Here is a 26,360-nt window from a genome sequence, read left to right as displayed (position 1 = left end):
ATCATGAGTCAATCTATCAGAAATACTTATCTATTGTAAATATGCATGGACATAACAACAAAAAAAATCCCAAAATACTTGAAGCAAAAACTTACAAAACTGAAGGGAAAGAATAGACAATTGAAAAATAATAGTTGGAGACTTTGCCATTCCATCTTCAACATGCAGTGACCAGGGAGAAAATAAATAATGAAATAAAACATTTAAAGGGTACTAAAAATCAACTGGACCTAACAGAGAGCTACAGAACATTCCACCCAACAACACTAATCTATCATTCTAAAATGCACATGGAAATTCACAAATATGTGGAAATTAAATGACGCATTCTTAAACAGTCAATAAGTCAAATAAGATATTGCAATGAAAAATCAGAAAATAGAGAAAAAAATAATGTAAACAGAATGCACCAAAATAAATGATTCAACTAAAGTACTGTTAAGTTAAATCAGGAATAGAAGAGGGGAATCACTACCAACCTCACAAAAATAAAATGGGTTATAAGGAATATTATGAACAATTGAATGTCAAGAAATTAGAAAACTGAGATAAAACAGGCATTCAATTAAAGACTTTTTTTTGTTGCCTTTAAATGTGTATTATGTTCGACAAAGTGCCAAAAGAATGCACAATTAACTCTTACTTTCACAAAAAAGAGGATATTATATTTTTTTAAATTGATTTAACTTTTATCAAGGTAACATAGGCATGTAGCTTATGAAGTAAAATAATATTAAAAGACTTATAGTGAAAAATAGTACTCTTCTGCCACATACCTTTCTACTCTATGTCCCCAGAGGCAATTGTCCTCAATTCTTCTGGCTTTTTCCTTTGGGATTAATCTATGAACTTCTAAATAATATTCTTATTCTTATGATATTTACTCATTTATCAATTTTAAACAGTATTGGTTGACTCGCCATCATATATATGATGCCAACTCTTCTATATACTTATCTCGCATTTCTACACATCGCTGATGCCAAAATTATAATTTTGGGTTAACTGACTAGCTAATATTTATGTATCATGACTTATAAACACTTATAGGCCAAAAACTGAACTAGGTCCATGCCTATTTTTTTCTAGTGGAGTTAATAATTTCCTCTCTTTTTCACCAACGTAGGTTTCTAGGACTTAATACAATTATTATGTACTCCTCCAACATCCCTGCAACATGTATACGAATACTTCTTCTATATGCTCAAATATATCACTTTCCTTTGTCTCCTGGGGGAGTTCCTTCCTTCAGTTTTGCTGAACAGCACCCATGCTGACACTTTTCTTTATCCCTTTCCTGACTGGGATCCTTTATTTTCAGTTGTCTGTGTCTTCTTCCTTCATACTTTACTTAACCATCTAGCATAATCACATTCTGTAGTAATTTCCTAGAAATCAGTCCATGGAAGGTATTTTTTAGGGTGTTGGAGGGAGTACTCATTCTATTCTACCATCATACTTGATTTGTATGGGGATAAAATTCTAAATAATGAAACTGTTATCCTTAAAACTTTGAAGAAATTGTTTCACAGTGTACTTGTCAGAAGTCTAATGCCATTTATACTCCTTTGGATGTGAACTATCCCCATTCTCTGCCCTTGGGAAGCTCTTCCCGTTGTTTTCTCTATCCTTGGTATGCTGAAATCTTGAGATGATTCTGTATGGTGTGAGCATTTTTCATTAAATGTGCTGGATATTCAGTGAGCTTTTTCAGTGTGAAGGCATATATCATTTAGTTCAGACATATATAAAACTTAGTAATATTATTTCATTGATAATTTCTTTTTCTAATTTTTCTTTTATGGAAATCTTATTTATAATATTATAGGCCTCCTGGGTTAAGATGTGAATATCATGTTTTTTCTGCCATTTGTTTTTTTTATCTCTCTGCTTCTTGTTCTCTTTTCTAGGAGCTCTCAAGCTTTTTCTCAGCCTATTTAAATTTAAAATTAAATTTTATTTATATTATAGTATTTTAAGTTTAAAAGCTCTGCCTTTTCTAATTAAAAAATTTAAACAGCATCTTGCTTAACGGATTTTCTATTTTCTTATTTAATGGACTCCATATTTTTTAATGGGCTCCATGTTTCTCTTGTTTCCTATGTAGCTCAGCTGGTAAAGAATCCACCTGCAACGCAGGAGGACCTGGGTTCAATCCCTGGGTTGGGAAGATCCCCTGGAGAAGGGCAAGACTACCCACTCCAGTATTCTTGCCTGGAGAGTTCCATGGACTGTATAGTCCATGGGGTCACAAAGAGTCAGACATGACTGAGCGACTTTTACTTCACTTCATATTTTCTCTTAGCACTTTGAGGATAGTCTGTCTTACCCTATCTTATGTATGTTTCTTTTCTTTTTACTTTTGTATTTTAATTACTTGGCCACCTTTGGTCAGTTTCCTCTGTTTAGACTTACATTTTTCATGCTAGAGGCTTTTCTTAAATTACTGGACAACTTTTGGAACGCACTATTGGACATTCACTCACATTAAGGATGAAACACCAAAAGAGATGTCTGGGTAAGGCTTGTCAACTGTGGGCTTGACTGAGAATTAAGACGTACTATTTGTAGGAGGATCTCCAAATGTTAGGATCTGAAGATCTCTTACTCTGAGGATACTCAATAAGCATCAACAGTAAAGTGCTATTTCCTTCCTCTGTTTTGCTGTACACGTTGAAACACTTTTGAGCAGGCTTTGCAAAACTATTTCATAAATACATTCACCTAATTTGACATTACAAAAAATATTTTACAATTAATTCTGATGAAAATTTTAAGTCATTTTTCAATTTAAAATGCTTTAGGCAAAATAAAGTTCAAACTAGTTAAGACATTTCCACAGACTTTCACAATATGTTGATATGTTTTATACTCCTTCTTAGTTTTAAATGCATTACAAAAAAAGCATTTTGGACAACACAGCATTTTAAAATTCAAGTTTTAGATAACTCTGATTTAGATAAATATAGACCAAGAAAAGATTTTGAGCTATTATTCCTAATCAACTATCTCATTCTGTAAATAGGAAATAGCATCTGAATCATTCTTCTAAGGTAAATAGATTTTAGAATTTCAAAACCTGATGTTTTACCAGTTCTTCAACAAGTGTTTATCTTGTAGGGTTCTACAGACAGAAAACTGGGGGGATTTGAATTATGTGTCCTCTCTCTTTTGTGCTCCATATCCATTCAAATGTCAAATACATATGTTCACCTTCTATATGTCAAACATTCAAATTCCCCTTTGCTTTCCTATTGCTCAATTAGAGAAAAGTCATAATATTTTTGATTAGGTTACTGTGACAATTTTCTAACCTCCCACTTCATATTATGCTACCAAATAATCCCTTGAAATACCAATTTTCCCATTATATTTCCATAGACAACATTCTTCTATATTGGTATCAGTTCAGTTGGTCACTCAGTTGTGTCTGACTCTTTGAGACCCCATGGACTGCAGCCCGCCAGGCTTCCCTGTCTATCACCAACTCCTGGAGCTTGCGTAAACTCATGTCCATTGCGTTGGCGATGTCATCCAACCACCTCACTCTCTGTCATCCCCTTCTCCTCCAGCCTTCACTCTTTCCCAGCATTAGGGTCTTTTCCAAGGAGTCAGTTCTTCTCATTAGGTGGCCAAAGTACTGGAGTTTCAGTTTTAGCATCAGTCCTTCCAATGAATATTCAGGACTGATTTCCTTTAGGATGGACTTGGATCTCCTAGCAGTCCAAGGGACTCTCAAGAGTCTTCCCCAACAACACAGTTCAAAAGCATCAATTCTTTGGCATTTGGCCTTCCTTATAGTCCCAACTCTCACATCCATACACGACCACTGGAAAAACCATAGCCTTGACTAGATGGACCTTTGTCAGCAAAGTAATGTCTCTGCTTTTCAATATGCTCTCTAGGTTGGTCATAACCTTCCTTCCAAGAAGTAAGCGTCTTTTAATTTCATGGCTGCAATCACCATCTGCAGTGATTTTAGAGCCCCCCAAAATAAAGTCTTTCACTGTTTCCATTGTTTCCCCATCTATTTGCCATGAAGTGATGGGAATGGATGCCATGATCTTCATTATTTTGAATGTTGAGTTTTAAGCCAGCTTTTTCACTCTCTTCTTTCCCTTTCATCAAGAGGCTCTTCAGTTCTTCTTCACTTTCTGCCATAAGGGTGGTGTCACCTGTGTATCTGAGGTTATTGATATTTCTCCCTGCAATCTTGATTCCACCTTGTGCTTCATCCAGCTCGGCATTTCACATGATGTACTCTGCATATAAGTTAAATAAGCAGGGTGACAGTATATAGCCTTCATGTATTCCTTTCCTGATTTGAAACTAGGCTGTTGTTTCATGGCCGGTTCTAACTGTTGCTTCTTGTCCTGCATACAGGTTTCTCAGGAGGCAGGTAAGGTAGTCTGGTATTCCCATCTTGTTAAGAATTTTCCACAGTTGTGATCTACACAGTCAAAGGCTTTGGTGTAATCAATAAAGCACAAAGTAAATGTTTTTCTGAAAGTCTCTTGCTTTTTCTATGATCCAACGATGTTGGCAATTTGATCTCTGGTTCCTCTGCCTTTTCTAAATCCAGCTTGAACATCTGGAAGTTCACAGCTCACGTACTGTTGCTTGGAGAATTTTGAGCATTACTTTGCTAGCATGTGAGATGAGAGCAATTGTGTGGTAGTTTGAGTATTCTTTGGCATTGCCTTTCTTTGAGATTGGAATGAAAACTGACCTTTTCCAGTCCTGTGGAAATCCACATTGGTATAGGTCAAGCCATTTAGCTATATGCTACATTCTAAAAGTTTATGTGGACATGCAATTTTTAGACTAAGACTTATTTGTAATGAATTAAATAAAATTACTTGATGAATATCTATTTTCTCCTATATTGTGACACAAATTTAAGTCTCTGGTTAGACTGCCTGGATTTGAATGTGACTGTCAACAAATGTCTTTACCTATTAAGTGCCTCAGTTTTAACATTTGTAAAATTAGAATAGTAAGAATATCTTATAGGATTGCCTACAGAAAAAAAAATGTGTAAAAATACATATAAGTTTTAGAACTCATGTGACATTGTGTAGGAGGCTTTAGTAGGGTACCTCTCACATAGGAAATCACTCCTGGCTCTACTTTTTTTTTTCCCACTACATTTTACTAGCATTGTCTTTGTTACTGTTGTTTATTGAGATATAGGTTTCTTTTTTAGTCAATATTCTGACAATTTATAATTCACATTCTGATATTAATACACAGTTTCATCCATCATACTGTACACGATGGAATTTTAGAATTGACCCTGAAGGACAGGTAAGATTTTAACAGGCAAAAATGGAAAAGAAGGATGCCCAAGAAGGGAAGATCATCACAAATGCAACAAGTTAGGGGCGATGTAAAGATCTATGGAGAGCAGAGGGACTTCCATGGTATCTCAGATGGTAAAGAATTTACCTGCAATGCAGGAGACCCGAAGATTCCTAGGAGAAGGGAATGGCTCCTCACTCAAGTAATTCTTGCCTGGAGAATTCCATGGACAGAAGAGCCTGGTGAGATACAGTCCATGGGGTTGCAAAGAGTAGGATACAACTGAGCAATTAATGTTCACTAACTAAATTAAGATTTCATCTTAAAGATAGCTTGTCTGATTTAGTTACTGCCTTTACAAACAACCAGATAAAACGTCACATTTTAGACAAGTAAATCTACTGATTCAATGAATGCCTTATTGCCTTCTTTTCAGTAAGGGAGAAATTGAGTTACAGGACCAAAGACTTTCTGGAAGGAGACATCAAGTTCCCGGTGATGGTCATAAAAAATGTACCCAGAAAGAGACAACTGTCTTATTACATTTTGTTTAACTTGTTCATTTGTAAGTTTTGTCAGTATCAAATTTCACTAATTTTTTCTTCTTTTAGCTAAACTTTCTATTTCTCCTTTTTCTAGTTGTAATTTGTCTTGGACCATTCTTTCCATCCAGTTTCCAAGTTACAAATTTGATCTGAACATACTAAAATTCAGAATATAGTTTCTTGTCTCAGGTTCTTTACTTGTAAACCAAAATATCACAACCAGAGGACATCTAAGACTATCATTCTATAGTTTTCTAGAAAAGATGAAATTTAAAGTTTCATAAATTATTTCCACTTAACTTGCTGAGAAAGTGGCCACCTGAGAAGGTGTCCCTTGTGCCTTTTATCTTCCAATTCAAGATATCCTCCCTCTGATGAGCACCAGGTTGGTGATGAGATAGCTCAGAAAATGTGCAAGACATATGATGTGCTGAGATTCCAGAAGGAAGGATCAAGTACCCAATTTTGTTCCCTTCTGAGACTGACAGAGCCTGGAGAAGCTGTGGCTGACAGGCCAGAGGGTCTCACCAAAACTCTCAGAGTTTGAGAAATCTTGGCCTTTGCTGAAAGTAAGTATAGATCAATGTGTGTAGTCCTAGGAGTTCTGGCTGATGTTTGTGGAAGATCTTCTAAGCAAACATAAAGATGGTCCAAGTTACTCTCTATTCCTTAGGAGGACTTTAACCCAAATAATTCTTCTGTTGCCTCAAGAAATGGTGAATAAGCTTGCCAGTCTGTATATTTAAAGATCACAGAGCAGACAATGTTAGGCCTCTCATCACTCACTCAAAGGTTGCACAGAGACATTATTAAGCAAAAGGAGATAATAATATACACAAGGGGCTCCAATAAACAGAGAAAGAAAAAGCAAACAGGCCCTGAGATCAGCGAAGCACTAAGTTATTAGGTCATAGTAGACTGGAATTGCTAGAGGATAAAGAAAAAAACATTAAAAAAGTAAAAGATAAAGATCCCTGGGTCAGGAAGATCCCCTGGAGAAGGGAATGGCAACCCACTCCAGTATTCTTGCCTGGAGAATCCTCATGGACAGAGGAGCCTGGTGAGCTACAGTCCACAGGTTGACAAAGAGTCAGCTATAACTAAGCAACTAACACACACAGTACATAAAGATATTCAGCTTTAAAACATACCCTGGAATTTAGAAACCTGACTTAAATTTAAAAATAGAGAACAAACTAGTGGTTTTTGGTGGGGAGAGGAAAGGGGGAAGGGGCATGTAAGGGTAAGGGAGTAAAAGGTACAAACTATAATGTATAAATTAAGCTATAAGAATATACTGTACAACATGGGGAATACAGCCAATATTTCGTAACAACTTAAAAATGAGTAAGATTATACATTTTAAGGAATGTGTATTTCACCAGGATAAATTCTTTTTAGAAATAGAAGAACTGAAATGAAGTATGTACCTGCTGTGCCTAGAATTATTACTGTAAGATTAAATGGAAGAAACATCTCAAGATATAGAGCAAACATACAGAGAGAGAAATATTTAGGAAAAACAGACTTGAAAAATAACTCCAAGAGAAATATCACGTAAGGAATATAATATCAGAAGAAAAATAAAACCAGAAAAAAATACAGATGGAGGTTAAGAATGAAGAAATAATGCAAGTAAAGTTCCCTAGTTTGAAGAAACTGAGTTTGTGAACGAAAGAGCTAAGTTCTAGGTAGATTAATCAAAGTAAAGGATATAGTTAAACATATTTTGATAAAGTTTCTACATCATAATGAATAAAGGAATATATTACAAATTTCAAGAAAGAAAGAACAAGTTATTTAGCAAAGAAGAAGAATCAGACTGTGGTTTTCTTATCTGCAGTGCTTTAAACTAGAGGATACTGAGGACAGAAAAATAGACTGTCAACAAACAAGTCTATGCCCAAACAAGTTTTTCATACATCAAGCAGATTAGCACAAAGAATTGTGGATATACACCATAAGAGATAATACCACTCCTTTAAAACATCTAATGAAAATATCCAAAAAGGTACTTGAACCAAACAACATATGAATCAGAATAGAAATTTCAAGGTAAGTGCAACAGCCCTACTATATATGTAAAACTAAATGGATAATGATTATCTGACTGGGAATTTAACTATAAAGTAAAGGGTTTAACTATAAAGCAATGTAACTATAAAGTAAGGGTTCTTAAAACAAAGGAGACATATGACAAGGGAAAAATATAATAAATCTGGAACTCAAAGTATTGAACTATTTCAGCAAAAAGGAGTTGGAAGCAAAACAGAGTTGGAGTTGGAAGGGAGGGAGTAAAGGAAAGAAAAGGAAGAAGAACTAAAGAGCCTTTTGATGAAAGGGAAAGAGGACAGTGAAAAAGTTGGCTTAAAACTCAACATTCAGAAAACTAAGATTATGGCATCTGGTCCCATCTCTTCATGGCAAATAGATGGGGAAACAGAAGATGAGATGGTTGGATGGCATCACTGACTCAATGGACATGAGTTTGAGTAAACTCCGGGAGTTGGTGATGGACAGGGAGGCCTGGTGTGCTGCAGTTTCATGTAGTTGCAAAGAGTCGGACACGACCGAGCAACTGAACTGAACTGAAAGGAAAGGGAAGTAAAAGCACCCTAAAGGCCTCTTTTGGTAATGGGGAATGGAATGAGAAATTAAAACATTCTAAAGCCTTCATCTAAGAGAGGGAATACAGTGAATACCTGTGGGGAAATGCATGTCAGATAGTGAGTATTAAAATAAAAAAGCACATTATTTCCATATTAACAAGGCAGAAAAGGAAATAAAAATGAACTGAAAAATGAATTTCAAAACATCAGTAAAAATAAAGGGAAAAGGGCAAAAAAAAAAAACCAAAATAATGAACATAAAGTAATATGAAAGAAAATAATAAACATAAAGCAATACACTCCAAGAACTATATTAGTTATCACTGCACACAGTGTTAAGAGTATATTCCTCTTAACAGAGGGAGCTTAAGACAGGGTTAAAAAGCAAAACTTGGTGATATATTTTACAAAAAAGACTTTCAAATGAAGATTACTATATATCTTTCTTGTTTTAACAAAGTGTTAAGAATGTAAAAATATAAATGTAAGTATTTACATGTCTGTCTGTCTATCTACAGATCTATCTATCTAACATTAATATAGACAAGAGCTGGGCATGTTAAATAGTAATCAAAGTCAAATTTTGTTCAAAGATTGGATGATACATAGCTATTTAGTGGAAAAATGTTTTCTACATTTTCCAGAATACTCTTAGAGGAATATTTTCTTTGCAACATTCATGGTAATTTGGATATGTCTCCTATTAACCTTGCTTTGCAAATAAATTTTCCTAATACAATATGAATTTTGAGACAATTATTTATCTTTTCAAAATAAGTTAAAAATAGTCTAACTTGCCTTTTTTCTCTAAATAGTTTGGTTTTACATTTACATACTATTTTCTCTATTTGACAACCAAAATGACAAGAAGAACAAAGAAGAAAACGAAGTAAAGGTAGAAATGTCAAGTAGGAAGTTTATCCAAATGAAAATTAAAACTTGGGGATAAACAAGGGCAGATTCATACCTTAGTATTCTACTGAGAATAACTTATTTGAAATGATATAATTAGTAAGTATAAGGTTTTTAAGGTAAACTGCAAAATCAAATCTCTTGAAATACAAAAAAATATATATATTCTGAGAAGGGGATGACAGAGGATGAGATGGCTGGATGGCATCACTGACTCAATGGACATGAGTTTGAGTAAACTCCAGGAGTTGGTGATGGACAGGGAGGCCTGGCATGCTGCAGTCCATGGGGTCGCAGAGTCAGAGACAACTGAGCAACTGAACTGAACTGAAAATAACATTTAATTACCCCAAGAGAAATTCATACAAAGATTGTCTTAAAAACACATACGCTCTTCAAAAGATGAAGAAACAAATTAAACTACTATTGGCCCTCAGGAATAGCAGAGGTGAACTTTTTGATTTCTTTTATAAATGACTGTGTAATCTCTCCAAATTATGTTTTCTGAAAAATTAACAGTTCATTTTAATTTTAAAGTAACATCATGGTATAGTCCTATCAATATCCCCACTTTCCAATAAAAAATTTGTTAATAATGGGCCATCAAGTTATTTCTATGCAGTAAGGATAGGATATGAATATGTAAGGTATGTTATATTACTAAGACAAGCTTCAGATAAAGGTTCACTGTTTCATTCATTATAAGTAAATGAATAAATATTCTTATGTAAATATATGCATATGCCTATAAAACAAAGAAGGACATAGTAGCTGCTGCTGCTGCTAAGTCGCTTCAGTTGTGTCCTACTCTGTGCGAGCCCACAGACGGCAGCCTACCAGGCTCCGCCATCCCTGGGATTCTCCAGGCAAGAATACTGGAGTGGGTTGCCATTTCCTTCTCCAATGCATGAAAGTGAAAAGTGAAAGTGAAGTTGCTCAGTCGTGTCTGACTCTCAGCGACCCCATGGACTGCAGCCTATCAGGCTCCTCCGCCCATGGGATTCTCCAGGCAAGACTACTGGAGCGGGGTGCCATGGCCTTGTCCATGTCTCATGCTTAGTCATCCTCTAAATATATATATATATATATTTTGGTTGTGCCATGTGGCATGTGGGATCTTAGTTCTCTGACCAGGGATCAAACCCCCAGTCCCTGTAATTGGAAACATGGAGTCTTAACCACGGAACCACCAGGGAAGTCCCCTAAAAGCAGTTAGCTATTTTTGTGTTATACAAGATGGGAAAAGATGTATGAGTATTCCTTTTTAGGCAATACTTTGACTTTTATGCTTATCCAATATTAAAAAAGCAGTTCATTTTTACATTTTATACGGATGCACTTCAGTGAAGACCCATTCCTATTCAAAGCCTAGAGAGCTTTTGTTTACAATAAGAGGTAAAAGCAACAGACGATAATATATGCATTGTCTATGTAGATTTTATTTTCATTCCAGTTTTTGAACAGTAGACTTTGAAAAATATGAAGGAACAGATCTTGAAAAAACTACGATAATACACATAAAATTCTTTTTCTAGTCTTCTAAAAATAGTTTACTGAGAACTTTCAATGTGCAAGGCATTGTTCTCAGTGAATTATCTCATTTAATATCCATAATAGATCTATGCAGCAAGCATTATTCCCATTCAGTGAGGAAACAAAGTTGGAGAGGTCACATAGGAGGAATCATAGTTCAAGTCTGACTTCAAATCTCTTTCCTCCAAAATAATACAAAGGTCATTACTGAAAGCTTTTTAACTCTAAGATGACAATATCGAAAGTAGTTATTAGTGAACCAAACCCCAAAAGAACAAACACACACACATACATACACACATAGATGCCTTAAGTGAAGAGGTCATCATGCTGAAAAGATATAATAACATCTCAGTAATCTGGAACCATTAAGAACTTAAAAACTAAAAGGACATTTTTCCAGATAATTAAAACACAGAGAATTAAAAATAATTTCCAGATAATTAAAAATTATCTATTCATCCTTCAAAATATTTAAGGGAATTTTTCTAAGTACACATTATACATTTTCCTATATTCTTAACAGAATAAACTTTTAATAATAATATAACTTTTCTTGATAATACAAATTTATTCTTATAAAAGTTGGAATCTCTTCTGGTTTAAAAGAAAAGTTAGTACCTGTGTTGTAATTACAGAGGTGACCTTAGCTGTCAAAGAGAGTATTTGCCCTTATTGTGACAGGATCACTGATGTCCATGTTTATTGATTTCTTAAATCTTTTCTAATATTTTATGCCCCTTATTCCATATTAAAAAAAAAAATCCCTAAACAACTGCAGGTTGGGAAACAGAGAAACAAGTAGATCTTTTAATTCTTCTAACATCCTTCCTCTCTTTTATCTATTCACTCAACAGATATTTTGTGGCTACTTTAGGAGCTGGGCACTATGGTAGATGCTTGCTAGAATTAGATTTTATGTTCTAACAACTATGAACATGACTGATAATTTTTCCTGGCAATACTTTATGAAATCACCCAGCCAACATTGATGCTGGTGGTTCAGGATCTACATTTTGCAAAATACAATATTACAGGAAACTGGGGTAAAAATAATATCAATATATACTTGAAACAGAAAGATAAAGTTTGATACAAACTGGAGAAAGAAGAGAGAATGGCTGTGGCAGCTCAGATGTGAACTGGGTACAGGTTTGGGTGCAGTGTCTCTCAGCATGGCCCAACTAGTACCTGTAAAATAACCCATAATGCTTATTAATAAAAGTGGATTCCTCTGCTTCATCCCAGATCTGTTGAATGAGAAAATGCGGGGGGCTAAGCCTGAGACTCTCCACTGCTAAGAAACTCACTTCTAAGAATCTAAACAGTCCTTTATAATAAACAGCTATAACAGAAAGCTATATTAGAAACAAAATACCCATACAACTAAGTCAAAGTAGATTTTCTATCTTACATACATATGAAGGCTAATTTTTATGAAAGAATTACAGAACACTCATCATATGTCAAACAAGGTATCTAGATGTTGACAGTATAAAGACGACCAACAAGATAGTTCCTAAACTAAAAAAGCTTAGAGTTTCATGTTTTTTAAAGACACTAAAATCAATAGTCCTTTCACCTAATAAGCTCTAATTAATTTCTATTTTAGAATATGGACAAGTGATCACTCTAATTAGTTGATAATATAACTTGACTCATAAATCCTCTTTAAAAACAGGAACAAAATAAGTCCTTTTGAATGGCCTCTGTAACCACATTTTATGACAAAGAACTCCTCATTCATCTCTTATTATGAAGAAATAAGATATTACGGATGAATGCAGTTTTCAGGTAAGTGAAGCTTCCCTTAATAACTGCCCAAACTATTTTAACTCTAATCACTTTTGGCAAGCTTTCTAAAATATATTACACATTAGCTGGTCTTCCCAACCTTTCCCAGGAGAATAATTAACTATCATTAAGTGAGTAAATCCTTGTTGCTACTCTGGAGCACACTATATAAGCAAAAGCTAGATAGTAAATCAAGGTCTGCAGTGTGGCAGGTTCATCCTTGGGAAATCTGATTGGAGATATAGTTAACCATTTCCTCCTTGTACAGTATCTTAATACACATGCCTGTCTCACCTGATCAGAAGTCAACTTTTTCAGTATAATTTATCTGATCTGTGAGATAGATTCCTTGGGTTCCCAGACTGAATTCTGATTATATCACATGGCTTATAAGTTTCAAATTTGATGAATTTTGATGAAAATTTTCTACATGCTTATATCTAGATGTTTGTATGGTAACAGAAACACCCGTTATAGGAAACAATATTTGTTGTTGCTGTTTAGTTGCTAAGTTGTATCCAACTCTTGTGACCCTATGGACTGTAGCCCAGGAAGCTCCTCTGTCCATGGGATTCTCCAGGCAAGAATACCGGAGTGGGGTGCATGCCCTCCTCCAGGGGATCTTTCCAACCCAGGGATCAAACCTGTGTCTCTTGCATAGCAGGTGGATTCTTTACCACTGAGCTACCAGGGAAACATAGTTCAATCGGTAAAGAATCTGCCTGCAATGCAGGAGACCTGGGTTCGATTCCTGGGTTGGGAAGATTCCCCTGGAGAAGGAAATGGCAATCTATTCCAGTACTCTTGCGTGGAAAATCCCATGGACAGAGGAGCCTGATGGGCTACAGTCCATGGGGTCGCAAAGAGTCGGACACAACTTAGCAACTAAACCACCACCACCAGGGAAACCCTAGGAAACAATATATTGAAACTAATTTTGCATGGTTTCACTGACCTAATCACTTACTGCACTGTATGATAAAAGATGATACTCTAGATGCATTTTGCGATGTACAGGATCATTGCTCTACTGTGTCAGCTTCCAGAAGTACAGTGTTTCTAATGTACTACAGAGGAAGAGTTGAGAGTTGTGAAAAACCAAAAGACCAAAAATAAACCAAAAGATTATTTAATCAATTTACCTAAAACATACTAACATCTTTTTCAAGATAGTAAGTAAAATTTTCTTTCAGAAAATAATGCATGGGCTTTGAAACTATTGGGCTTCCCTTGTGACTCAGCTGGTAAAGACTCCACCTGCAATGCAGGAGACCTGGGTTCGATCCTGGGTTGGAAAGATCCCCTGGAGAAGGGAAAGGCTACCTACTCCAGTATTCTGGCCTGGAGAATTCCATGGACTATATAGTCCATGGGGTCGCAAAGAGTCGGACACGACTGAGTTACTTTCCCTTTTGAAAATATTATTTCCCTAAGTGTTCCCAGAGACTTTGCTTCTAGATCCATGGAGCAGACTTTCCTCTACCCATATAGCAGAGCTATTTCAAAGCCTATAGGAGCCACCAAATGTCTGCAGTGTCACAAAATTTCTTAAATTTGACAACCAGTTGAATCACGTAATTTCAACAACAGAAGTTAAAACTTTTTGAAAGCGTCAATTGGGGACATAGTCCAAATTTCAGAAGGCTGTTAAATTATGCTTAAATATTCTAAAGATGGAAATTAGTAAGAAAGAAAAAGGAATTTAAAGTCCCTTATTAATTATAAGGCTTCCCTGGTGGCTCAGAGGTTAAAGCGTCTGCCTGCAATGCGGGAGACCTGGGTTCAATCCCTGGGTTGGGAAGATTCCCTGGAGAAGGAAATGGCAACCCACTCCAGTATTCTTGCCTGGAGAATCCCATGGACAGAGGAGCCTGGTGGGCTACAGTCCACGGGGTGGCAAAAGTTTGGATGCAACTGAGCAACTTTAACTTTATTAATTAAATTAAATATAAAAAAAACAAGTTCTGCATTTGTCTAGTCAATTATTTAGTAAAATATATTTATATTACCTGAATTATCAATTTTTATAGTGTCCAGCCACAAAACAAAAAAGCTAAGGTGTAGAATGAGTTCTTCCTCCAAATTTCAACATTTTCATAAATTGCCAAATTCTTAAAACTTATTACTAACAAAATGTTCCTTTTTCATAATGATCGTGACGTTTTCAATACAGTGAAAACCTTCCTTGTTCAAAATGTCATCTGTATTTCCATTGAGCTTATTTTTTAAGACATAACACTATGATCTGAGTATTTTGGTTAGGAAATTCCTTAAGTTTCCTTCAGCAATAGCTTCTGTTTTCTTATTCAGGACTGCTAATAGTTCTGTGCTGCTTTTAATTGTCCTGAACCGTAGTATCTTTAAAATTTGGATTGGATGTATAAAGGCATTTTGGAGATCATTATAAAAATGACAAAGAAGACATACAGAGGGCTAACAAACACATGAAAAGATGCTCAACATCACTCATTATCAGAGAAATGCAAATCAAAACCACTATGAGGTACCATTTCACCCCAGTCAGAATGGCTGCGATCCAAAAGTCTACAAATAATAAATGCTGGAGAGGGTGTGGAGAAAAGGGAACCCTCTTACACTGTTGGTGGGAATGCAAACTAGTACAGCTACTATGGAGAACAGTGTGGAGATTCCTTAAAAAACTGGGAAAAAAACTGCCATACGACCCAGCAATCCCACTGCTGGGCATACACACTGAGGAAACCAGAAGGGAAAGAGACACGTGTACCCCAATGTTCATCGCAGCACTGTTTATAATAGCCAGGACATGGAAGTAACCTAGATGTCCATCAGCAGATGAATGGATAAGAAAGCCATGGTACATATACACAATGGAGTATTACTCAGCCATTAAAAAGAATGCATTTTAATCAGTTCTAATGAGGTGGATGAAACTGGAGCCTATTATACAGAGTGAGGTAAGCCAGAAGGAAAAACACCAATACAGTATACTAACGCATATATATGGAATTTAGAAAGATGGTAACAATAACCCTGTGTACGAGACAGCAAAAGAGACACTGATGTATAGAACAGTCTTATGGACTTTGTGGGAGAGGGAGAGGGTGGGAAGATTTGGGAGAATGGCATTGAAACATGTAAAATATCATGTATGAAACGAGATGCCAGTCCAGGTTCGATGCACGATACTGGATGCTTGGGGCTGGTGCACTGGGATGACCCAGGGGGATGGTATGGGGAGGGAGGAGGGAGAAGGGTTCAGGATGGGGAACACATGTATACCTGTGGTGGATTCATTTTGATATTTGGCAAAACTAATACAATTATATAAAGTTAAAAAAAAAGGCAAAAAGAAATATGAAATTGATAGACTAAAAAATACAGAGCTAAACCTTCAATGCTTATAAGATCAAAACTGCCAAAATTTACCGTTGTGCTGACAGAAGTATTCAATGAGAAGCCAGATTTTTTTTCTTCTTAAAGAAACAGAAATTGTGCTAGTATACTGAATAAGTGCAAACACTTCATACACATGAAACCTATTAACTTTAACTAAGGTTCTTCTAGGGCTTCCCTGGTGGCTCAGAGGTTAAAGCATCTGCCTGCAATGTGGGAGACCTGGGTTCGATCCCTGGGTCGGGAAGATCGCCTGGAGAAGGAAATGGCAACCCACTCCAGTATTCTTGCCTGGAGAATCCCATGAACAGAGGAGCCTGGTGGGCTACAGTCCACGGGGTTGCAAAGAGTCGGACACGACCGAGTAAGCGACTTAAGGTTTGTCTAAGACAGACATGGAAGTGAAGCTTCAGATATCTGCTGCTGGTAGAACAGTTTTCAGATATTTAAAGAGTGACTCACAGATAATACATGCATATACTTGAACTAAGTATCTGAGTGTGTGTGTGTATGTGTATATGAAAATTTATACACTATATTTTTGCTGCTGATAGTCACTTTCAGTCTATGCAGGGATATGTGGTATGAAGGAAAAAGGACAGGCCCATAAAACAAGAAACTTGGGACTCAGTTTCTGTTCAAACCCTAATTAACATCTGACACTGGACAGACAAATGCTTGTTATTGGCCTTCAGGATACCAGGGCCTTTTTTACCCCAAATATAGATCTACTGTAAGGGTCAAAAATGTATGTATTTTATTATATACATGTAAAGAAACATAACATTGACATGTTTTTTAAAGTCGTTTCTCAATTAAGGAGTCAGAGTAATTTATTATTAATAATTAAATACTGAAATATGCAATTTTAAATTGATTTTTAATTCAAGGAATATTTAATATTATCATTAAACTGTAAGCTATATTCCTTTCTCTTTTAGTTAAGTGCATTCCGATATGCTTTCCGGAGTAAGGAATGTGTTGTACATGTGACTACTACCCATCATTCAGTCATATTGGATAACAGACTGTCAACTTCTATTTAAATATAAACTAAGGGAAAAAGAATGCAAAGAAATAGAGGAAAACAATAGAATGGAAAAGACTAGAGATCTCTTCAAGAAAATTAGAGATACCAAGGGAACAGGTCATGCAAAGATGGGCACAATAAAGGACAGACATGGTATGGACCTAACAGAAGCAGAAGATAGTAAGAAGAGGTGGCAAAAATACACAGAAGAACTATACAAAAAAGATCTTCATGACCTGACCCAGATAACCACAATGGTGTGATCACTCACCTAGAGCCAGACATCCTGGGATGAAAAGTCAAGTGGGCCTTAGGAAGCATCACTAACTACAAACAAAGCTAGTGGAAGTGATGGAATGCCAGCTGAGCTATTTCAAATCCTAAAAGATGAGGCTGTGAAAGTGATGCACTCAATATGCCAGCAAATTTGGAAAAGTCAGCAGTGGCCACAGGTCTGGAAAACATCAGTTTTCATTCCAATCCCAAAGAAAGGCAATGCCAAATAATGTTGATACTACCACACAATGGCACTCATCTCACATACTAGCAAAGTAATGCTGAAAATCCTCCAAGCCAGGCTTCAACAGTACATGAACCGTGAACTTCCATATGTTCAATCTGGATTTAGAAAAGGCAGAAGAACCAGAGATCAAATTGCCAACATCTGCTGGATTATAGAAGAAGAAAGAGAGTTCCAGAAAAACATCTATTTTTTCTTCATTGACTATGCCAAAGCTTTTGACTGTGTGGATCACAATAAACTGTGGAAAATTCTGAAAGAGATGGGAATACCAGATCACCTGACCTGCCTCCTGAGAAATCTGTATGCAGGTCAAGAAGCAACAGTTAGAACTGGATATGGAACAACTGGTTCCAAACTGGGAAAGGAGTACATTAAGGCTGTATACTGTCACCCTGCTTATTTAACTTATATGCAGAGTACATAATGTGAAACGTCATTATGTGCTGGATGAAGCATAAGCTGGAATCAAGATTGCCGGAAGAAATATCAATAACGTCAGATATGCAAATGACACCACCCTTATGGAAGAAAGCGGAAAACTAAGAGCCTCTTGATGAAAGAAGAGGAGAGTGAAAAAATTGGCTTAAAATTCAACATTCAGAAAACAAAGATCATGGGATCTTTCAGTATATGCAAGAAAAATGATTAGCAAGATGTAGGAGAAATTAAAAATTTAATAATCCGGGGAAGAACACAGTGGGGAGAGGGACACTTATTTGTCACTTTCTATCTTTTAAAACTTTTGCAGTAATTAAAAAATAAAAAGATACTACTCTGAAATGAGTTTTTTTTTTTTTTAAATCACTATGAACATTTGTTTTAAATTTCATCATTTAAGTATCTATCTTTGCTCTTGTTGGATCTTTTATTCTGAGTTCCTGCTTTTCTTAGTGTTCTATTCTATTTCCTTTATTGAATCCCCTTTTAATGCCTAATTTTCTATTGTTCTCCCATGTTTCAGTTCTCAGCAGTCTTCTTCCTATATGGATAGCTCCTTTGGAGATTTTATCTATTTAATGACTTCAGCTCATATCTACATGTTCCTTAGATCTCACTTCTCATATGTGAATAACAGATAATGTTGGAAATAGCTTACTACCATTTGTCTGTGGGGACATTTCTAAGTGGATATCACACAGTCAACACACAATGAATACATTTGAGACTCAACCCATTTTATCCATTCTCAATCCTACTTTTTAATTGCTCTACATCATAGTTAATGGGGTTCCCTGATAGCTTAATTAGTAAAGAATCCGCCTGCAATGAAGGAGACCCTGGTTCCATTCCTGGGCTGTAAAGATCCACTGGAGAAGGGATAGGCTACCCACTCCAGTATTCTTGGGTTTCCTTTGTGACTGAGCTAGTAAAGAATCCGCCTGCAATGCGGGAGACCTGGGATCGATCCCTGGGTTGGGAAGATCCCCTGGAGAAGGGAAAGACTACTCATTCCAGAATTCTGGCCTAGAGATTTCCATGGACTGTATAGTCCAAGGGGTCGCAAAGAGTCAGACATGACTGAGGAACTTTCACTTTTCATGGTTAATGAATCAAACTTTTATGATAGAAACCCCAGAAATACCTCTAATTCCTATCCTTTTTACAAGGTTACAAGGTCCCCAATATAAGTAGTCATCAGTCAGCAATCACCAAACAGTGTTTAACTTATACCTCTTCAACATTCTGTCCCTTTTATAACATTCTGTCCCTTTCCAAGTCCCATAACTTCATCTCTCATTTGGATTATAACAGCTTTCTGAGTTTTCTTATTTCTAATCTCCCCATGCCAATTCATGTTACCAAGTCATTTTCCTAAAATACAGTAAGTCTACTCAGTTAATATTCCTAATCTGAAAATCTGAAAAGCTTCCCACACTATGAAGCTCAAACTCCTCATTTTCTAATATATCCACAGTGTTTTACTAAATATATATTATATACCCATATATGTCATAAGGAGAAGGAAATGGCAACCCACTCCAGTATTCTTGCCTGGAGAATCCCAGAGACAGAGGAGCCTGGTGGGCTGCCACCTATGGGGTCGCACAGAGTCGGACATGACTGATGCGACTTAGCAGCAGCATATATGTCATAAACAGGAGAAAGACTTTTAAAAACTAGGAATGGAAGTTAAGAGCTAAGGAGAAGAATGGCACTTGATGAGACCATATAGTTGCATGTTCTTAGCTACAACCACACCCCATGCATACAGTTTTTGTCCTTTATTGTGCCCATCTTTGCATGAAATATTCCCTTGGTATCTCTAATTTTCTAAGATCTTGGCATCTGGTCCCATCACTTCATGGCAAATAGATGGGGAAACAATGGGAACAGTGACAGACTTTATTTTCTTGGGCTCCAAAATTACTGCAGACGATGACTTCAGCCATGAAATTAAAAGAAGCTTGCTCCTTGGAAGAAAAGCTATGACAAATCTAGACAGCAGATTAAAAAGCAGACATTACTTGGCAGACAAAGGTTTGCATAGTCAAAGCTATGGTTTTTCCAGTAGTCATGTATGGATGTGAGAGTTGGATCATAAAGATGGCTGAGCACTGAAGAAGTGATGCTTTTGTGCTGTGGTGTTGGAGAAGACTCTTGAGAGTCCCTTGGACAGTAAGAAGATCAAACCAGTCAATCCTAAAGGAAATCAACCCTCAATATTTATTGGATGAACTAATGCTGAAGCTGAAGCTCCAATACTTTGGCAAAGATCGACTAATTAGAAAAGACCCTGATGCTGGGAAAGACTGCAGGCAGGAGGAGAAGGGAATGACAGAGGATGAGATGGTTGGATGGTATCACCGACTCGACAGACATGAGCTTGAGCAAACACCAGGAGATGGTGAAGGGCAGGGAAGCTTGGCATGCTTCAGTCCATATGGTTGCAAAGAATCAGACATGACCAAGCAACTAAACAGCAACAATAACACCCCACCTAACTCACCATTGCCCACCTCCACCTGTCCCACCCTTAGTGGATTCTACCTTTGGCCAAATCATTTGGCTCATATATGACCTCTAATATTCACCTATTCTTCTTGAAGAGACAGTCTTAAAGGTGATAAAAATGGCCAAGAATTAACTCTATATAACACTTGAGATTTTACAAAAACTGCTTTCATATGGACTACATTTAACATAATTATTGACCATTTACTTCACATTTTGAGTCTAACATAGCATAGTTTATGATATAGGCAAGAGAATAGGTAAAGGTATGTATTATTTTCATCAAGCTCATCTTAGGAAAACTGAAGAAAATAAATCATTTCTAAATAATGAATATTTACCTCTTCCGATATCAAACTTTAAAAAAATTAACCAGTTGTGAAGAAAAATATTCTATAATGTCATACATATTCCTCCCTTGTTAAATAGAAAGATATAGAATAATTTTAAGTTTATTGAATGATTCCAGTCTACCTAATATGATACATTGTCATAATACCATTGTGTCTCTCATTTTCTTAAGATTCCCTTTTAACTACAGATTTTTCCTTTTTCCATCCAAATACCTTTACATACCTTTATATTTAGGTATCATTTCTAATCTTTTTTGTACTAGATAACTAGAAAATGATGTTGGGTTAATAAAGTTAGTGTGGGTCTAAAGAGAAAGGAAACTGCTTCAACACAAGAACTTCATACCTATTTTCAATACTTAGAGTCTTTATATTAATTTCACACCTGTATTAGGAGTTGTACTCAAATGGTTGCTTGTGCTAAAATTTATTTCCTATCAAAAGTGGGGGGAATCAATTAAATTAAAAATTTCTCTAGATAGTTAAAAGAGTAATTTAAAGGTGGTATTTAAATTTTATAAATTAAATTATATTTCATGATTTTCCCTAAGGTAAGGAAATTCACATGCATAAAATGATGCTCTCAGCTGATTCCAAAGAAATCCTAAGAATGTCATCTTGAAATGTCTTGGCTCTTTCTGTCTAACTCATAACAACAGGAGATAACAAAACATTTTATCTGTCTCCTTTCAATTTACATCGAAGTAATTCTCAGAACACAAAAAGATTTTTTTGGGGCAGTGCAGGAGACCCCAGTTTAACGCCTGGGTTGGGAAGATCCCCTGGAGAAGGGATAGGCTCCCCATTCCAGTATTCGTGGGCTTCCCTGGTGGCCCAGATAGTAAGGAATATACTTGTAATGCGGGAGACCTGAGTTCAATCCCTGGGTTGAGAAGATCCCCTGGAGAAGGGAACATCTACCCACTCCAGTATTCTAGCCAGGAGAATTCCATGGACAGAGGAGCCTGGCAGCCTACAGTCCATGGGGTCCCAGAGTCAGACACAACTGAGCAACTTTCACTCCTATGGTGGTGCTAGTGGCAAAGACCCCGTCTGCCAATGCAGGAGATGTAAGAGACACAGGTTTGATCCCTGGGTCAGGAAGGTCCCCTGGAGAAAGGAATGACAACCCACTCAAGTAGAAAAAAAAACAAAAACAAAAGTTCTTTAAATTTTAAGATGTCCTTAATGAATCCAGTCTCTCATGGCAAGATGTGCTGCTTTTCATAGCTATTCATTCACGTTCTAGCTAAATAGTTAAATATTAAAATCAGGAAGATGGATCTCAGGACTTTTCAGACATAGTACATAGCTATGTAAAAGAAGCATTATCTGAAGAACCAAGGTCATCTTTAGGAACAGGTGAGACATACCTACAAATGAAACAAACAACTTTCCAAATATTAAACAAGGGTTTCTGAGTCTTACATCATCTGATTTTGTAAGTGCTAGACATGAATACTCAGATAAGCTTGCTTGAATATTTTTCTACTAAGACAGGTATTTATCACTGTGAAAAAAATCCAAGAGATTCAAAATAAAGCTTTGAAATAAATGTTATTTTCTCAAATCTCTTCTAAGTAAGCTATACATGTAAAAAAAAATGTACTGAGATTAATTCATTTATTAATTATGCATATACTTAATAAAAACTAAAATATTATGTTTACAATGGGACCAGCAGCTATCCTAAATGCTCTACCTGTAAATAGTTCAGTCTTTCTTTAAGGTAAGGTAGGTAATGAAATCAATCAAATCCAGGGTTGCAGATGAGGAAACTCAGGTACACAGAAGTTAAAATTGTCCAAATTCATACAACTGGAAAGTAGAACTATTTAATAGAGAGTAGAAGAGCTGATCGGAGAAGGCAATGGCACCCCACTCCAGTACTCTTGCCTGGAAAATCCCATGGATGGAGGAGCCTGGTAGGCTACAGTCCATGTGGTCGCTAAGAGTCGGACACGACTGAGCTACTTCACTTTCACTTTTCACGCATTGGAGAAGGAAATGGCAACCCACTCCAATGTTCTTGCCTGGAGAATCCCAGGGACGGGGGAGCCTGGTGGGCTGCCATCTATGGGGTCGCACAGAGTCGGACACAACTGAGTGACTTAGCAGCAGCTGCAGCAGAAGGGCTGCTAACATAAATGAAAGAGATTTTAGTTACTGGAGTCTCCATATGATGTGGATTCTAAATACAAAATGTTAAAGCCAATGTAAAATTGGATTAATGAGTACTTTTAATTCAACAATTTAAACATTGCACTAAACAAACTAGAAATAGAAGGGAAACCCTTAACTTTATAAAGGGAATCTATGAAAAATCCACAGTTATTATACATAATGATGAGAGAGACTACATTCTTTCTCCCTAAATCAGGGATATCTTGCCACTTGTATTCAATGTGAAACTAGAGTTTCTGTGTTTGTGTGTGTGTGTTAGTTGCTCAGTCATGTCCAACTCTTTGCAACCCCATGCTCTGTACCCGCCACGTTCCTGTGTCCATGGAATTCTCGAAGCAAGAATACTGGAGTGGGCAGCCATTCCCTTCTCCAAGGGATCTTCACAACCCAAGGATCAAAACCAGGTCTCCTGCATTGCAAGCCGATTCTTTACCATCTGAAGCATGAGGGGCGCCTCACTAGAGTTTCTAACTAGAGCAATTAGGAAAGAAAAAGAGAGAAAAAAAAAAGGAAGAATGAAAAGACAGCCAGATTTGAAAGGAAAAAGTAAGTTGATCTTTATTTACACAGGGCATGATTTTATATATAAAATCCTAAGGAACCAACTATAAAAACTATTAGAACTATAAATGAATTCAATAAGACACCAGGATAAAACTCAATGTACATCAATACACTAGCAACAAATAATCTGAAGGTAAAATTAAGAAAACAATTCCATTTACAAGAGCATGAAAAGAAAATATTTATGAATCAACTTCTAAAAAGTGTTAAGACTTAAGCTCTAAATTTTTAAAACTATAAAATATTATTTTAAGATAGTAAAGAAACCTAATTAAGTTGAAGAACATGCCATACTTCTGAATCAAAAAGCTTAATATTATTAAGACAGTAACAGTAATATTCTTGAAATTATCTACAGAATAAATCCAATCCCTAGAAAAAGTCTATCAAAATCTGCTGAATTGACAAGCTGATTAGGATTCACATGGAAATGCACAAATAACCAAAATTATCTTGGGAAAGAAGACCAAAGCCAGAAACCTACACTTAGAATGCAAATAACGTGGTATTGGCATAAGGATACATGTGTGGACTAATGGAACAGATCTAAGAGTCAAGAAATAAACCCTCATACTTACGGTTAACTGGTCTTTGACAAGGATTCTAAGGCCATTTAATGGATAAAGAAAGGTCTTTTCAATAAAGGATGCTGAGTGCAATCAAATATCCATATGAAAAAGAAAACAGTGAACTAATTCCATATATCATACACGAACATTTACTCAAGTGGACAACAGATTTTGATTTAAGAGATAAAATTATAAAGCTCTTAATAGAAAACACAGAAATAAGGCTTTGTAACCTTGGAACAACAAATCCTTCTTTAGATACGAAACCAAAAGCACAAGTGATAAAAGGAAAAAAAATAAAAGAGACTCTACCAAAATTAGGAACTTTTTTGTTGTAAAGAATACCATCAAGAAAGTGAAAAGATAAAATCATGCATCTAATAAGGGACAATCCACATGTCCATCAACTGATGGATGGACAAACAAAATGTGGTATATCCATATACTAAAATATTATTCACCAACAAAAGGAATGAAATTAGGATACATAATATAACATGGGCAAGCATGATCTTAAATGGAAGAATTCAGCCACAGAAGACCACATAGTATATTATATTACATGATTTCACTTGTATGAAATGTCCAAAATAAGCAAGTCTATAGGGGGAAAAAAAGAGTAAATTAGTGATTTCTTAGAGCTGGAGGGTGGGGGAGAATAGGGTGTGACCACTGGTGGCTCAGATGGTAAAGCGTCTGCCTACAATGTGGGAGACCCGGGTTTGATCCCTGGGTCGGGAAGATCTTCTGGAGATAGAAATGGCAACCCACTCCAGTACTCTTGCCTGGAAAATCCCATGGACAGATGAGCCTGGTAGGCTACAGTCTATGGGGTTGCAAAGAGTCGGACACGACTGAGCAACTTCACTAATGGGTACTTAGTGATTACCCTTTCTTGGGGAGGGTAATTTAAACATTCTAAAAATTGTGCTGATTATTGTACTATTCTGTGAGTACATTAAAAAATCATTGAATCATACACTTTTACTGGGTGAATTATTTGATGTAATCTATGGCTCAAAAAAGCTGTTAAAATAACTTAAATACCATGTTTACCTTATATAAACTACTTATGACCAAAAAGTATTTTAGCTGACCTGGGGAGATGTCCTCTTTGTGAAAAAGAATAAAAAAAGTTAAAATCTTTTTTTGTCATGTGTTCCCTACTTTGACCAACACCAAGCTAGAACAGTTCTAGCATTAAACTATAAACTATATTATCACATATAATGGTTTAATATTAATGATTATAAAGCTAAAATAATTAACTTTTAAAAGGTTTTTTTTTTTTTTTTGAGAATACAATTGTATTATAACAATAATATAGCAATTTAGTTCATTCCTAAAATTGGGAACCCATTTTTGAAACTAACTTATTTGATAGAATTAAACTATGTCACCCATTGTTTTAGTTAGTCCTTGGGAACATCACATAGGTTCACTTATCTTTTTTGAGTATTTGTTGCATACTGATTATGAGCTCAACAGTTCCTGGCTATTCAGCAGAGACCATTTCTTGAGGGGTATAGTGGAATAATGCCTACTCTAGTAATCAGCAGGACATGATGCTTTGTGCTGTATTAGGCTCTCTGGTAATGATTACCAGGACTCAATCAAAAAGTTTTTTCATGTGTCCTGGTTGTTGTGTTGTGCAGCTAAGTCATGTCCAATTCTTTGCAAAATTCTTTTTCTACTGAAGATGCAGCATGCTACAAACATGAATTTTTAATTAAATCTGTATGACTTTTTTATTCCTAGGTATAATACCTTGAGCAAGTTGTTTAGATTTTCTGTGCCTTAATTTCTGCATCAACAAAATGGGGATAATGGTTATCTACCTTATTTAATTCTCTTATGAAAATTAAATGTGATAATTCATTTAAAGCACATAGACTATTGCTTATGTGCCTGAGTAAAAACTCAATGAACATGATTAATGATCATGAGAACGATGTAGGCAGTGGTGGTGGTTTTACATATAGGTGTTTCTTTGTATACCAAGGTAAACACTTTTTCCATCTAGGTAGGTCTGTACTCTTTGTCTATCTGGCTTTCAAAAATATAAGGATATCCCCTGAACTGGCAATTATAATTAACTAGTTTCTGTCTAGGAGAA

At 36.0% G+C, this 26,360-nt stretch overlaps 1 protein-coding gene across 7 annotated transcripts in view; it reads right to left on the bottom strand.

The window, feature by feature from the left end:
* MBD5 (methyl-CpG binding domain protein 5) overlaps positions 1 to 26,360 on the bottom strand; it is a 491,337-nt gene that overhangs the window by 357,238 nt on the left and 107,739 nt on the right. Inside the window, exon 2 of one of the 7 annotated variants that reach the window (XM_070390089.1) lies at positions 12,001 to 12,091. The exons of the other annotated variants lie outside the window; for them this stretch is intronic. The gene's annotated coding sequence lies outside the window, so the exon portion shown is untranslated. The remainder of the gene's footprint in view (positions 1 to 12,000; positions 12,092 to 26,360) is intronic. 7 annotated transcript variants of the gene reach the window in all.

Source organism: Bos mutus, chromosome 2 (assembly GCF_027580195.1).
Source record: "Bos mutus isolate GX-2022 chromosome 2, NWIPB_WYAK_1.1, whole genome shotgun sequence".
Lineage (NCBI taxonomy): Eukaryota > Metazoa > Chordata > Mammalia > Artiodactyla > Bovidae > Bos > Bos mutus.
This window is presented reverse-complemented; position numbering and strand designations above follow the sequence as displayed.